Consider the following 10,690-nt stretch of genomic DNA (forward strand, 5'->3'; position numbering starts at 1 on the left):
AACGTAGAATACAGCACACTTCACCAACGAATATCACCTATTGTCCGATCCATAAGTCGAGATCTCACAATCTCACGAACTGCAGAATCTTCCTTAAGACAATCAAGCGCCACGCCCTTAGATCCAACAACCACGAGTTCAACCTTAGTGTGTTGCAGAGGAACGGGACGCAGCGACAACCTTAGATCGGTTCGTGGGATTTGTCGATGTTGACCCCGACGAGCCATCCGTGTTGCATATTTTGGAAGACCAAGAGTCCTGTTTGTCGATTTCACCACGAAACGTCCACATGATCAATACAGCTGAGACCAGCACGTCCGTGGTAGCTAGGATGCCTGCTCAATAGCTACAAGCCCTCGACTCGATATGGAGAGAGAGCCCTTTCGATCCTGCCCTAAATCCTAATGTTGATTAGTGGGCAGTACGACTACGAGACATCATGGCCAACCTCAATAGCGCATTTTTAGAGGCAGGAACTGAGCCCCCGCTACGAGATCCACCATGAGGAAACGGAGAACCAGCTAATGGGAACGCAGAAGAAGAAATCCCTACTGGTGAACATTCCCCCTCTGTGCTCAATCGCCACGAGCAACTTGAGATTGGACTCCACCGCCTCGCGGAAATCACGATCTTCGTGAGCATCTGGACGGCCGACGGAGAGAACGTCAGGATTAGAACAACACTGATCGCCATCGACATCGTTCTCCCTCATGATGAAGGGAAAACACCAATCGCCACCGACATCAGCATCGTTCTCCTTCGCGACGAGGAGAGAGCAACGATCGAGGAGGATGCCCGAACGAAGATCGAGACTAGCAAGCCCGCAATGACCGCCGTGACAATGGCAATAACGATCGTCGTGATGGTGGCGACAACAATCAGCAAGATCAGGGAGCCGACAGTCGAGGTTAGGGCGACAATGGTCGAGATCAGGGGCGAGGCGGCGATGACAGACGAGGACGTAATCCTCGATCCCCAGGATCAGAACGGGACCGACGATGCGAGCATCGCTCCAGAAGTCGAGCTCCTGACCCGAGCGACCCCTCGTCATCATCCTCGTCATCCTCTTCATCAGGCAGACCTCCTCGATGACACCACGGGCACGGACCACCCTTCGCTCCAGGTGGCGGGTGTAGAGCGTTCACCCCTACATTGCGGGACGTGCGACAGCCCGAGGAGTTCCGACCAGGAGCAATCGAGAAGTACGATGGAAGCACGGATACCGAAGAATTTCTTCAGGTCTACTCCACGATCCTATACACTGCTGGTGCAGATGACAACGCGCTGGCAAATTACTTACCAGCCACGTTGAAAGGATCTGCTCGCTCATGGCTGGTTCATCTTCCGACCCACTCGATATGGGCGGAGTCGCGAGACAACTCGATCCGGCTTCTGAACAAACACGCTACCGAGCCCCGCAATCGCAGCACCACGTCTCCTCTGGTTATCAACCATGCCGAAACCCGGTTGACCTCGTCGAGAAGGCTAATCCCTGCATGCGAATCGAAGAACACAAGCAAGAACAAGATAGATTGCAACACAATTGCATATGAATATTTAAGCACTCAAATTTGGGGTTCCACAAACTGATCTAGCGGCAAAACTGTTTTTGACAGATTAATCTAAGCAAAACCCAAATCTAAACGATGAGGGCTACTGAATAAATATGATTAAGGACGTCCTAGGGTTGCCCTAGGGCGCACACCCCCTTGGGCTAAGCCCACGACACAATTACAAGGCCCAAAACACAAATCAGATTTGGACTGCATGAGATACGTGGCTTGTTTTGCAGATTCCCGGCAGCTCGGCTGGAATTTTGACATGGGACCAAAATCATCTGGTAGACTCCATAATCTTTCCAAAAAGTACTAATGGGCCCCAAAATTCCTTCTAGATCAGCGGCTAGGTCCATTTGAAGTTGATGCTGTCAGGAGGCCCGAATCCGAATCCAAAATGTGTTGAACTTTATGTCTTATCTTCTATGGACCAAAAGTGACATGGTGAGATGGAAGTGGACTTGGAGAAGATCTTGGTTTGGTCCCCAATCAACTTATTTAATCATCCATGCATTCCTTACACTTGGTCCCTTTTCTTTCACCCAAGCAAGTACCTCTGCAAACGAAAACACACGAAACTCATTATGTAGCAACGTTGTTCAAATATATAACAAGTAAATCTAATATAGAACATATGCACCTTTGGTTGATTAATACATAAGGTAGTCATGGTTATATCTGAGCTAGTTGTGTCCTCATCACTTGTGGCAGCAATTCATCGCCAATTTCCAAGGGACATACAAGCATCACACAATCGAGGATGACCTGCACGCTCTAACTCAGAACCGAGGTGAATCATTGATGGACTATATCCAGTGATTCAACGAGTATAGGAATACGATCCCCGAAATCACTGATGCTTCTGTTATCCGCGCGTTCAAGTCGGGCGTCCGAGATTGTTACACCACCCAGGAACTAGCGACACGACGGATTACGTCTGCTCGCAAGCTATTCGAAATTATTGATAGATGCACTCACGCAGACGATGCCTTAAGACGAAAAGAAGGAAAGAGCAAGACAGGCGAAGAGAAGAAGGCAGCCAACAAAGACACACTGGAATCAAGCAAGAGGAGAAGTCATAAGAGTGGGAAGCGCAAATCTTCGGGAGAGGTTCTCACTACTGATCAAACAGACCCACCCAAGCGTCCAAACCCCCAAAACGATGACTCACGAAAACAATGGTGCCCCATACACCAGACGAACAACCACTCCTTGGAGGATTGTCACGTCTTCAAGGAGCTTGCGCGACATCTAGCAATCGAGAAGAGGAAGCGAGTACGTGTTGTCGAAGCGAATACCGAAGCAGCTACTCCTGACTCTGACTCCACATTCCCGGACTATGACCTCCACGTCATGCACATCTTCGGCGGTTCTACATCGTACACCTCGAAGAGGGAGTACAAGAATATAGAATGCGAAGTCTGCTCCACATCACAGGGGGCTACTGCCTAGATGAAATGGTCCCAGCACAAGATTGAGTTCTCAGAGGTGGACCACCCGAAGATCGCCACCACACCTAGCAGATACCCGATCGTGGTTGAACCCACTATTCGGAACATCGAGGTGGCACGAGTTCTCATCGATGGCGGTAGCTCTATCAGTCTGCTTTTCGCTAGTACCTTAGATGCAATGGCGATTCCACGAAGCGAGTTGATACCTACAGATCAACCCTTCCATGTGATCACTCAGTCTGCTTTTCGCTAGTACCTTAGATGCAATGGCGATTCCACGAAGCGAGTTGATACCTACAGATCAACCCTTCCATGTGATCACTCCAGAATCATCATCTAAGCCATTAGGTAAAATCACATTACCCGTTACTTTCGGATAAGCCGACAACTTCCGAACAGAGTAGATCACCTTTGATGTCGCGGAGTTCAATACTGCACATAACGCCATCATCAGGAGAATTGCACCCGTTAAGTTCATGGCAGTGTCCCATTACGCTTATCAAGTACTGAAAATTCTAGGACCAAAATGGACAATCACTACCCAGGGAGACGCCAAGTTGGTGGTGCAGTGCGGCAAGCGGAGCCTCGACATGGTTGAGCATACTCCCAACCCACCCACCACGACTCAGCCACCCAAGAAAGTGAGCAAAGCCCAACAAGATGCCAAAACCATAAACAGATTCACAAATATCAATACTACTTTTTTTAAATATCAATACTACTTTTTTTAATGCATCTAAAGTAGATATTTTCTAAGCAATGCAATACACAATATCTATGTTTATATTTCCTTCACCTAATAATTTTAAATCCTTTTGCATAGAGATGGGCGTTGGGTGTTGATCAACCTTAAACTGGAGTGAGGAAGTACTAACTACAATTCAGCCCACACCTTCTAAAAGTGCTATGAGTGGTCGGTCTCCCCACGTGATCTTTTTAATTTTTCCATCTTTTTTCACCTCTTTCCTTTTTTGGCACCATAGTAAGTTTTATCTACCTTGGGTTTATACGTTGAAAGTTTATATACCTGTTTCAATTCGAATTTAGATTCAAATCTTTTTATATTTCTAAATCAAAAGTTCATATAATATATTCAAATTCGAATTTGGTTTCCAACATTTTTTTATACACAATGTTTCTATACATAAAGTACTTTATATGTGCAAAGTTTATAATGTATATATTTTTTGTGTATAAAATCTATACACAAATACTCCCTCTGGGCTGATAATACTTGTCGTTTTAGACAAGGGTGAGGACAAACTTTAGAATCTTTGATTATGAATCTTTTTAAAATATTTGTCTTTCAAGTATGGTGACTACATGCATATATTAGTCTTGAAAAGTACTTTAATAAAATCATATATTTGTTAACACTTTTATATATATTATAATAAAAAATAATGGTCAAAGTTGTTTTTTTTGAAGACTGTGCCCTTGTCCCAAACGATAAGTATTATCGATCCGGAGGGAATATTTCTTCAGTGCATTAAATTTTTCTCTATTTTATTTCTATTTTATAGTACTTATTTTTTGAATTGGTTTGAAATTATGAAGGTGCAGTGAGAACAGAAGTTAGGAGGTTGGCACGTGTGCCTCTGGGGCTCACTGACACTAAGTTGCGTGGCGACTACCCACCCATTTGGTACCCCTAACATCGGCGTCACCCTAATTTCACACATACACTATTGGAGAAACCCTCTTCTCTCCCGGTTTATAACCCCCTGTAATCCCGAGTTACAAACCGGAAAAAATCCGGGACTAAAGATGGTGATCTTTAGTCCTGGTTGAAATACCTGGGATCTTTAGTCTCGATTGGTGTTATCAACCAGGACTAAAAATGGGTAATGCCACATGGTTGGGCTTCCTTCTTTAGTCCCGGTTGTTGTTTTTTTTCATTGTTTTTTTGTAGTTTCGCGTATCTCAGCTGACATCCCCAAATCATAACAACAAAATATTATCTCTGGACATCACAATTCATCAGCAACAAAATACCATCTCCCGACATCATAAATTATCAACAACAACAAAATCATCCTTAAGTTATAGATCGAATGAACAAATTATCCTTAACAAAAATCATCCACAAATTAAGAGGAAAAAAATAGAAAAAAAAAGAAAATCCGGCTAGCTACGTGCCGCCCGGCCGCCTCCCCTCCTGGATCCGGCGGAGGAGAGGCAGCCGCCGCCGCCCGGGAAGCGCGGCCGCCTCCCCTCCCGGATTTGGCATAGGGGAGGCCGCCGCTGCCACCCAGTTACTGTCCCTCCCGCTCGCTCTGCTGCGTGTGCTAGAGAGAGGAGCGCGGGGAGAGATAGAGGAGAGAGGAGGAGAGATAGAGGAGAGAGCGCGTGGAGAGATAGAAGAGAGAGGAGGATGAGTTGTTTGCGAGGATGGGAGGAGAGGATATATGCTAGGGATTATATACCGTGTTTGATCAGCGTGGGCTCTGATGTTTCTTTTGAACTGGGACTAAAAATGACCGTTAGTTCCGGTTTGTATTATCAACCAGGACTAAAGATCATCTAGTCCCATGAAAGTTTTAACCGGGACTAAAACATTTTTAGTCCTGGTTCTTTTTGGAACCGAGACTATTGTGATTTTGGCTGACCCAGCAAAGATTAGTTCTGCAGCAGTGATATCACTATCACCATGTGTCAATGTCCTAAATTTTGTTTCAGATGATTGTCGGGAAAAGTTGGCATTTAATGTCAAATGTTCTTTACTTGTTTTGGCAATGCTTTCTGACAGATAATCTGTTCTGTAATTCTTTATACGAGGACAAATGTTCTGTGGGTAATAATATTGACCAATAAAGACAAACGATCTGTCGGTATTATATTTGTGGGTCAATCTGTCTGTTTGGTAAAAGTTGGTTTGCCGCTAATTTTCAGAATGAAAAATTGAGAAATCGCCTACTGTAATCTTATTTGTCGTTGGGCTGTAGTCATGGCTAATGATAGCCTGTGGAACTGGGCTGGTCAGATTATCCCTTGGAAAAAGTACACCGAAGGTCCCTTAACTTCATTGGGATACGAAAATGTCCTCAAACTACAAAACCAGATATGCGGGGTCCCTTAATTATACAAAATCGGTCACTCAAGGTGCTTTGGTGGTTTTGAACCCGGTTTTATCCAACGTGGCAGCTGAGTCAGCATGGGACCCACGTGGGACCCAAATGTCATCTGGCCACGTCATCACCCTCCTCTCTCTCTTCCCCTCTTTTCTCTCTCTTCTTCATCTCTCTCCCTTCTCTGCAGCTGGTTGTGCTGCGACGCCGCTGCCGCCGGTTGGAGAGCACGAGCGTCTGGTGCTGGCTATGCTGTGCCGCCGCTGCCGCCGACAGCATGGAGTGGAACACCGTGTACGCGGCCTGCACGAAGTCGCCGTAGCAGAGGACCTCGCGGCGGAGGTTCTGGTCGAGCGGGTCGAGCAGCCGGTCCCAGCCGCCCTCGTCGTGATACCTCTGCCACTCATCGGTGATGGAGCCCTTCGGCGAGGGCCGCGGCGAGAGCGTGAGGCACTACAGGTGCGCGAGGCTGCACGGGGACATCTCGTCGACGGCCGGCTTGCGGACGAACGGCGGCGGGCGTCGGTGGTGATGGGCGATTGCACGACGGCGACCTTCGGCGCGCCCAACGCCTCGTAGCGCCGCGACGGGTCACGCGGCTGGATGGCCACCACCAGCGTGACGCAGGCATCGGAGCTGTGTGACTCCGACCACTCGTCGAGCGACACCAGCGAGTCGAACACGTTGGTGGTGTCACCTGCGGCCAACGCCACCTCGAACTGCACGTCCTCATCGGTCATCTTCGCCTAGATCATGAGCGTGTCCACACCCATGGCCTCAAGCTTCTGTGGGGAGAAGCCAATCACCTACTCCAGCGTCTCCGGGTCGTCCGCCGGCGGGGGAGGAGGGCCGGTGCGGCTGGCATGGCCGTGCTACCCTCCGCCGTCGACGTGTCTGCCGGATCAAGAAAGCGGCGGGAGTGCCATACAGCTTCTACCCCCAACCCGGGACTCGCTACTTGTAATTGTAGATGATGAATTCTGCAAAAATTGATGTGCGCATCACAAATTCACAAGTTGAGTTGAATTCTGCTTTTCATCGGAAAAAAAAGAGAAAGAGTTGGATTCTGCAAATTGACTGTGAATGTTTTAATCTTGTGGATTTGTGAGCATGTCGGCTGGTTGTGAGTTGTGAGCAAGATCAATTGTGAATGTTTAATTTGCTTCGCCGGAGCCGAGGAGAAGGCCGGGCCGGCGTAGACTAGCGCGTCGGCCTCCATGGAACGGCCGCCGCCACGTAAAAGAGGTGGAGGACGCTGGCCACCGCGCCGTGGCAGGATCCGAGGAGGACGTTAGGAGAAGATTGAGGGGGACGACGATGGCGGGATCTGGTGGGGATGAGGGGGACGACGACGGCGCCGCATGCACGCCGCCTCCGCCGGCCGCCACTCAGCCCCATCTGCCATCATGTCGCGCGTTCGCCCGCACGCCGCTGTCTTGGCAGACTCGGCGCCCTGGAGGCTGGAGGGGGAAGAGAGGAGAGAGGGGAGAGAGAGATGAGAAGAGGGTATTTAGGTGCTAGCTCAGCAATGAAGACGGTGGTCAAAGCGCCACGGTGGACAAAACCAGCGCCACGTAGGACAAATTCGGCATCAATACTGCCCTAGGACCTCGGATGACCGGTTTTGTATAGTTAAGAGACCCCACATGTCTGGTTTTGTGGTTCGAGGATATTTTTGTATCACGATGATAAGTTGAGGGACCTTCGGTGTACTTTTTCCTTATCCCTTTTCTGTTGTGGCCCATGTTGTCGGGAATCATGTGGGCTTTTTCAGCTTTTCTTTGGTAGGCTTCATTTCTTAGCTGGGTTTCGCTGCTGCTGTTCTTTCTTCTTTGGACGGTCCGGTGCCGGCTGCGGCTAGTAAGGCAGTAAAAAACCTTGTAAAATATTTGACAAAATTGTTATTCCCATTAGAGTGGGTGCATATGCCACGATACTGAGCTTGTGGCAAGATTGCATGAGTGCCCGTCTAAATCATCATGGAGCGCGACGATGGTAGAAACGAAGGGAATAATACAATGTTTTCGCGTGTCGAGTGCACAACATAAAGAAAGTGGTAAATACGGTTGCTCATGTTCTTCGTAATCAGTTCGATGATCTCTATCGCGTGGTACGGAGATTGTGGGATCCCGCTGGAATTATCGACTTGTTGAACTGTAACACTTTATTCTATCGTTATTATAGTACTTCCTCCTTTTCATATTATAAGACTTCCTCCTTTTCATATTATAAGACTTTTTAGTATTGCTCACATTTATATATATGTTAATGAATCCAGACACATATGTATGCCTAGATTCATTAACATCTATATAAATATGGGCAATGCTAAAAAATCTTATAACCTGAAACGGAGGTATCACTACATAACATGACATAGGTATCAGTTCGCAAGTGTTCATAGGTACCAATTTGACGACACTAATAAAAGATATCAACATCTATGAGAAAAATAGAACCGGCACCTTTAGATTTGCATGAGCCAAAAAAAAAAGAGAGCTGGCTCGAATTGAGCAGAACTCACCAAGCATGCCCCTGCCATTGTCATCTTGCTAGATCAGTCTTCATTCGCCGTCGTCTCTGTCGATCCCGGTCACCGGCGCACCATCTTTCCCTACCAGATCTGACGGTGGAAATGAAGAGGCCGAGGGAGAGAGGGATCGCGGCGTCATCACTGCTGTTGCCACACCGTGCTGTTCTCCCGCCTATAACACCCCAAATAACCACGTACATAGAGTGCTACACCAAAATACACTTAAAACCACTAACTCCCAAAATTATTAGAAATTTCAGTAGAGTCTCCCCTATAAATACGGACATCCACGACAGATAGTTATAAGATAAATCAATAACGAAATAATTCGCACATATACAAACCATACTAGTTCCATAAATTCCACATAAAAAATGAACCAGAACATTAATTGACCTTTATAAGTTCTACGCAAAACTTATGCTAAGCAGAATCATAATCTAAAACCAAATTTTAATAGTACAATAAAATGTGTAATCTAAGGGTATTACTTCCAGCCCATGCATGCCGATCTCAATGTGTACATAAATTCAAATAAACACAAGAGTGAGTACAGAAATACTCAACAAGTACAATATGAAACTAGAAAGCACATACACGCATGATTGGATATAAAGAATGAGCAGAAAGTTTTCTTTCTTTGAAAAGAAATAACAAGGTTAAAGAAAATAGTAGTTCCCATCCCAGGCATACATGAAATGAAGTAGTAGTTTCTATCCCAGACAGTTATGAATACATCCTAGCATTTGCCGGTAAAGCCAAGTAAGCGTGATTAGTGCTTACCCACAGGAGCATAAATAAAAAATAGATAGCACATCTATGACTCGCATGGAACATGAATAATTGAAACCGGAAACAAAGAACGAGATTGAAACTATATTGCACATCTATGGCAAGCATGGAACTTAAATTATTTAACCAAAATCAGAATCCTGATTTTTGAAACAAGAATAACATCGTAAACATAAGATAAACTTGAAATCTAAATGGTGTGATCAACAGCCTGAACATAATCAGTCACATATCACAGAAAAGTATAACGAAAATAAATAGATAGGACAAACAATCTATGAATCACACAATTAGTTCATCATACACTTGCCTTTAACCTTGACGGTAACCCAACGAAACCCCCTCAACACCATATCTCTCCACACCTGTGGAGTAAAGCTACAAGTAAAGCTACAGGTAAAACCTCTATCGAGGAATCATTGAGACTAATAATACATATCCAAAACATCATGAAAGATCAAAACCTAAATTTGGTTTTTATCTATCGACCCGCACAAGACAAACTATACTAGTCCATACCCTGTTATGTACACATCTTTCAAACCACCTAAAGAAAAAGTAGCAAAGGATACCACTTCGGACATCTACAGAATTCATGTTAAGCATAAAACCAGATTACCCTCTATCATACTCAGATTAACGAAAACTAGTTGTTGTACCAGTTTCCGAGCCAATAAGCACTACTGTTTTTAGCGTTTCTCCTCAACCATATACCGGAATTGAACGAAACCAGCGCCATTAGAAAAATATCGACGATGACTACAAATCTTATTCAGGTCACCAAACTTGAATCTTTATGAATAATTAGCAGAATTGAAAATACGGTTTCAGTCCAGTGGTCGATAAAATAAAGTTGAGCTACCGGTAACGGATCATCATATATATAAATTAGAAACAACTAGGAACTAAAACAAATTACCTAGCAGTACTAGTTTGTATGAAAGAAATGAATTTGGAAATATTCACCAAATTCCCTATTTTTCCCTTCTTCTATCGGAGGCAGAAAATAGCATGAGTGGGGGCTAAGGATCTACCGCTTAGTTAGACTAAGGAAGTAAAAAGTGTAAGGGGGCATTTGTTGGGATACGCGTAGATTACGATAGCATAAATCAAAATTTTTTATCGCGTAAACCTGGAACCATGCAAGTATTAGATCATAGATCGTTACCACTCGACGCGTTGCGCAGCGGAAGAAGACGCTGAGAAGTCGAAGGAACTCTCGCGAAGTAGCGCGCGTCGATGTAGAGGAAGTAGTCGATTGCACTGGCTCGACCTTCTCCTCCTCGTGCG

Source organism: Oryza glaberrima, chromosome 12 (assembly GCF_000147395.1).
Source record: "Oryza glaberrima chromosome 12, OglaRS2, whole genome shotgun sequence".
Classification (NCBI taxonomy): Eukaryota; Viridiplantae; Streptophyta; class Magnoliopsida; order Poales; family Poaceae; genus Oryza; species Oryza glaberrima.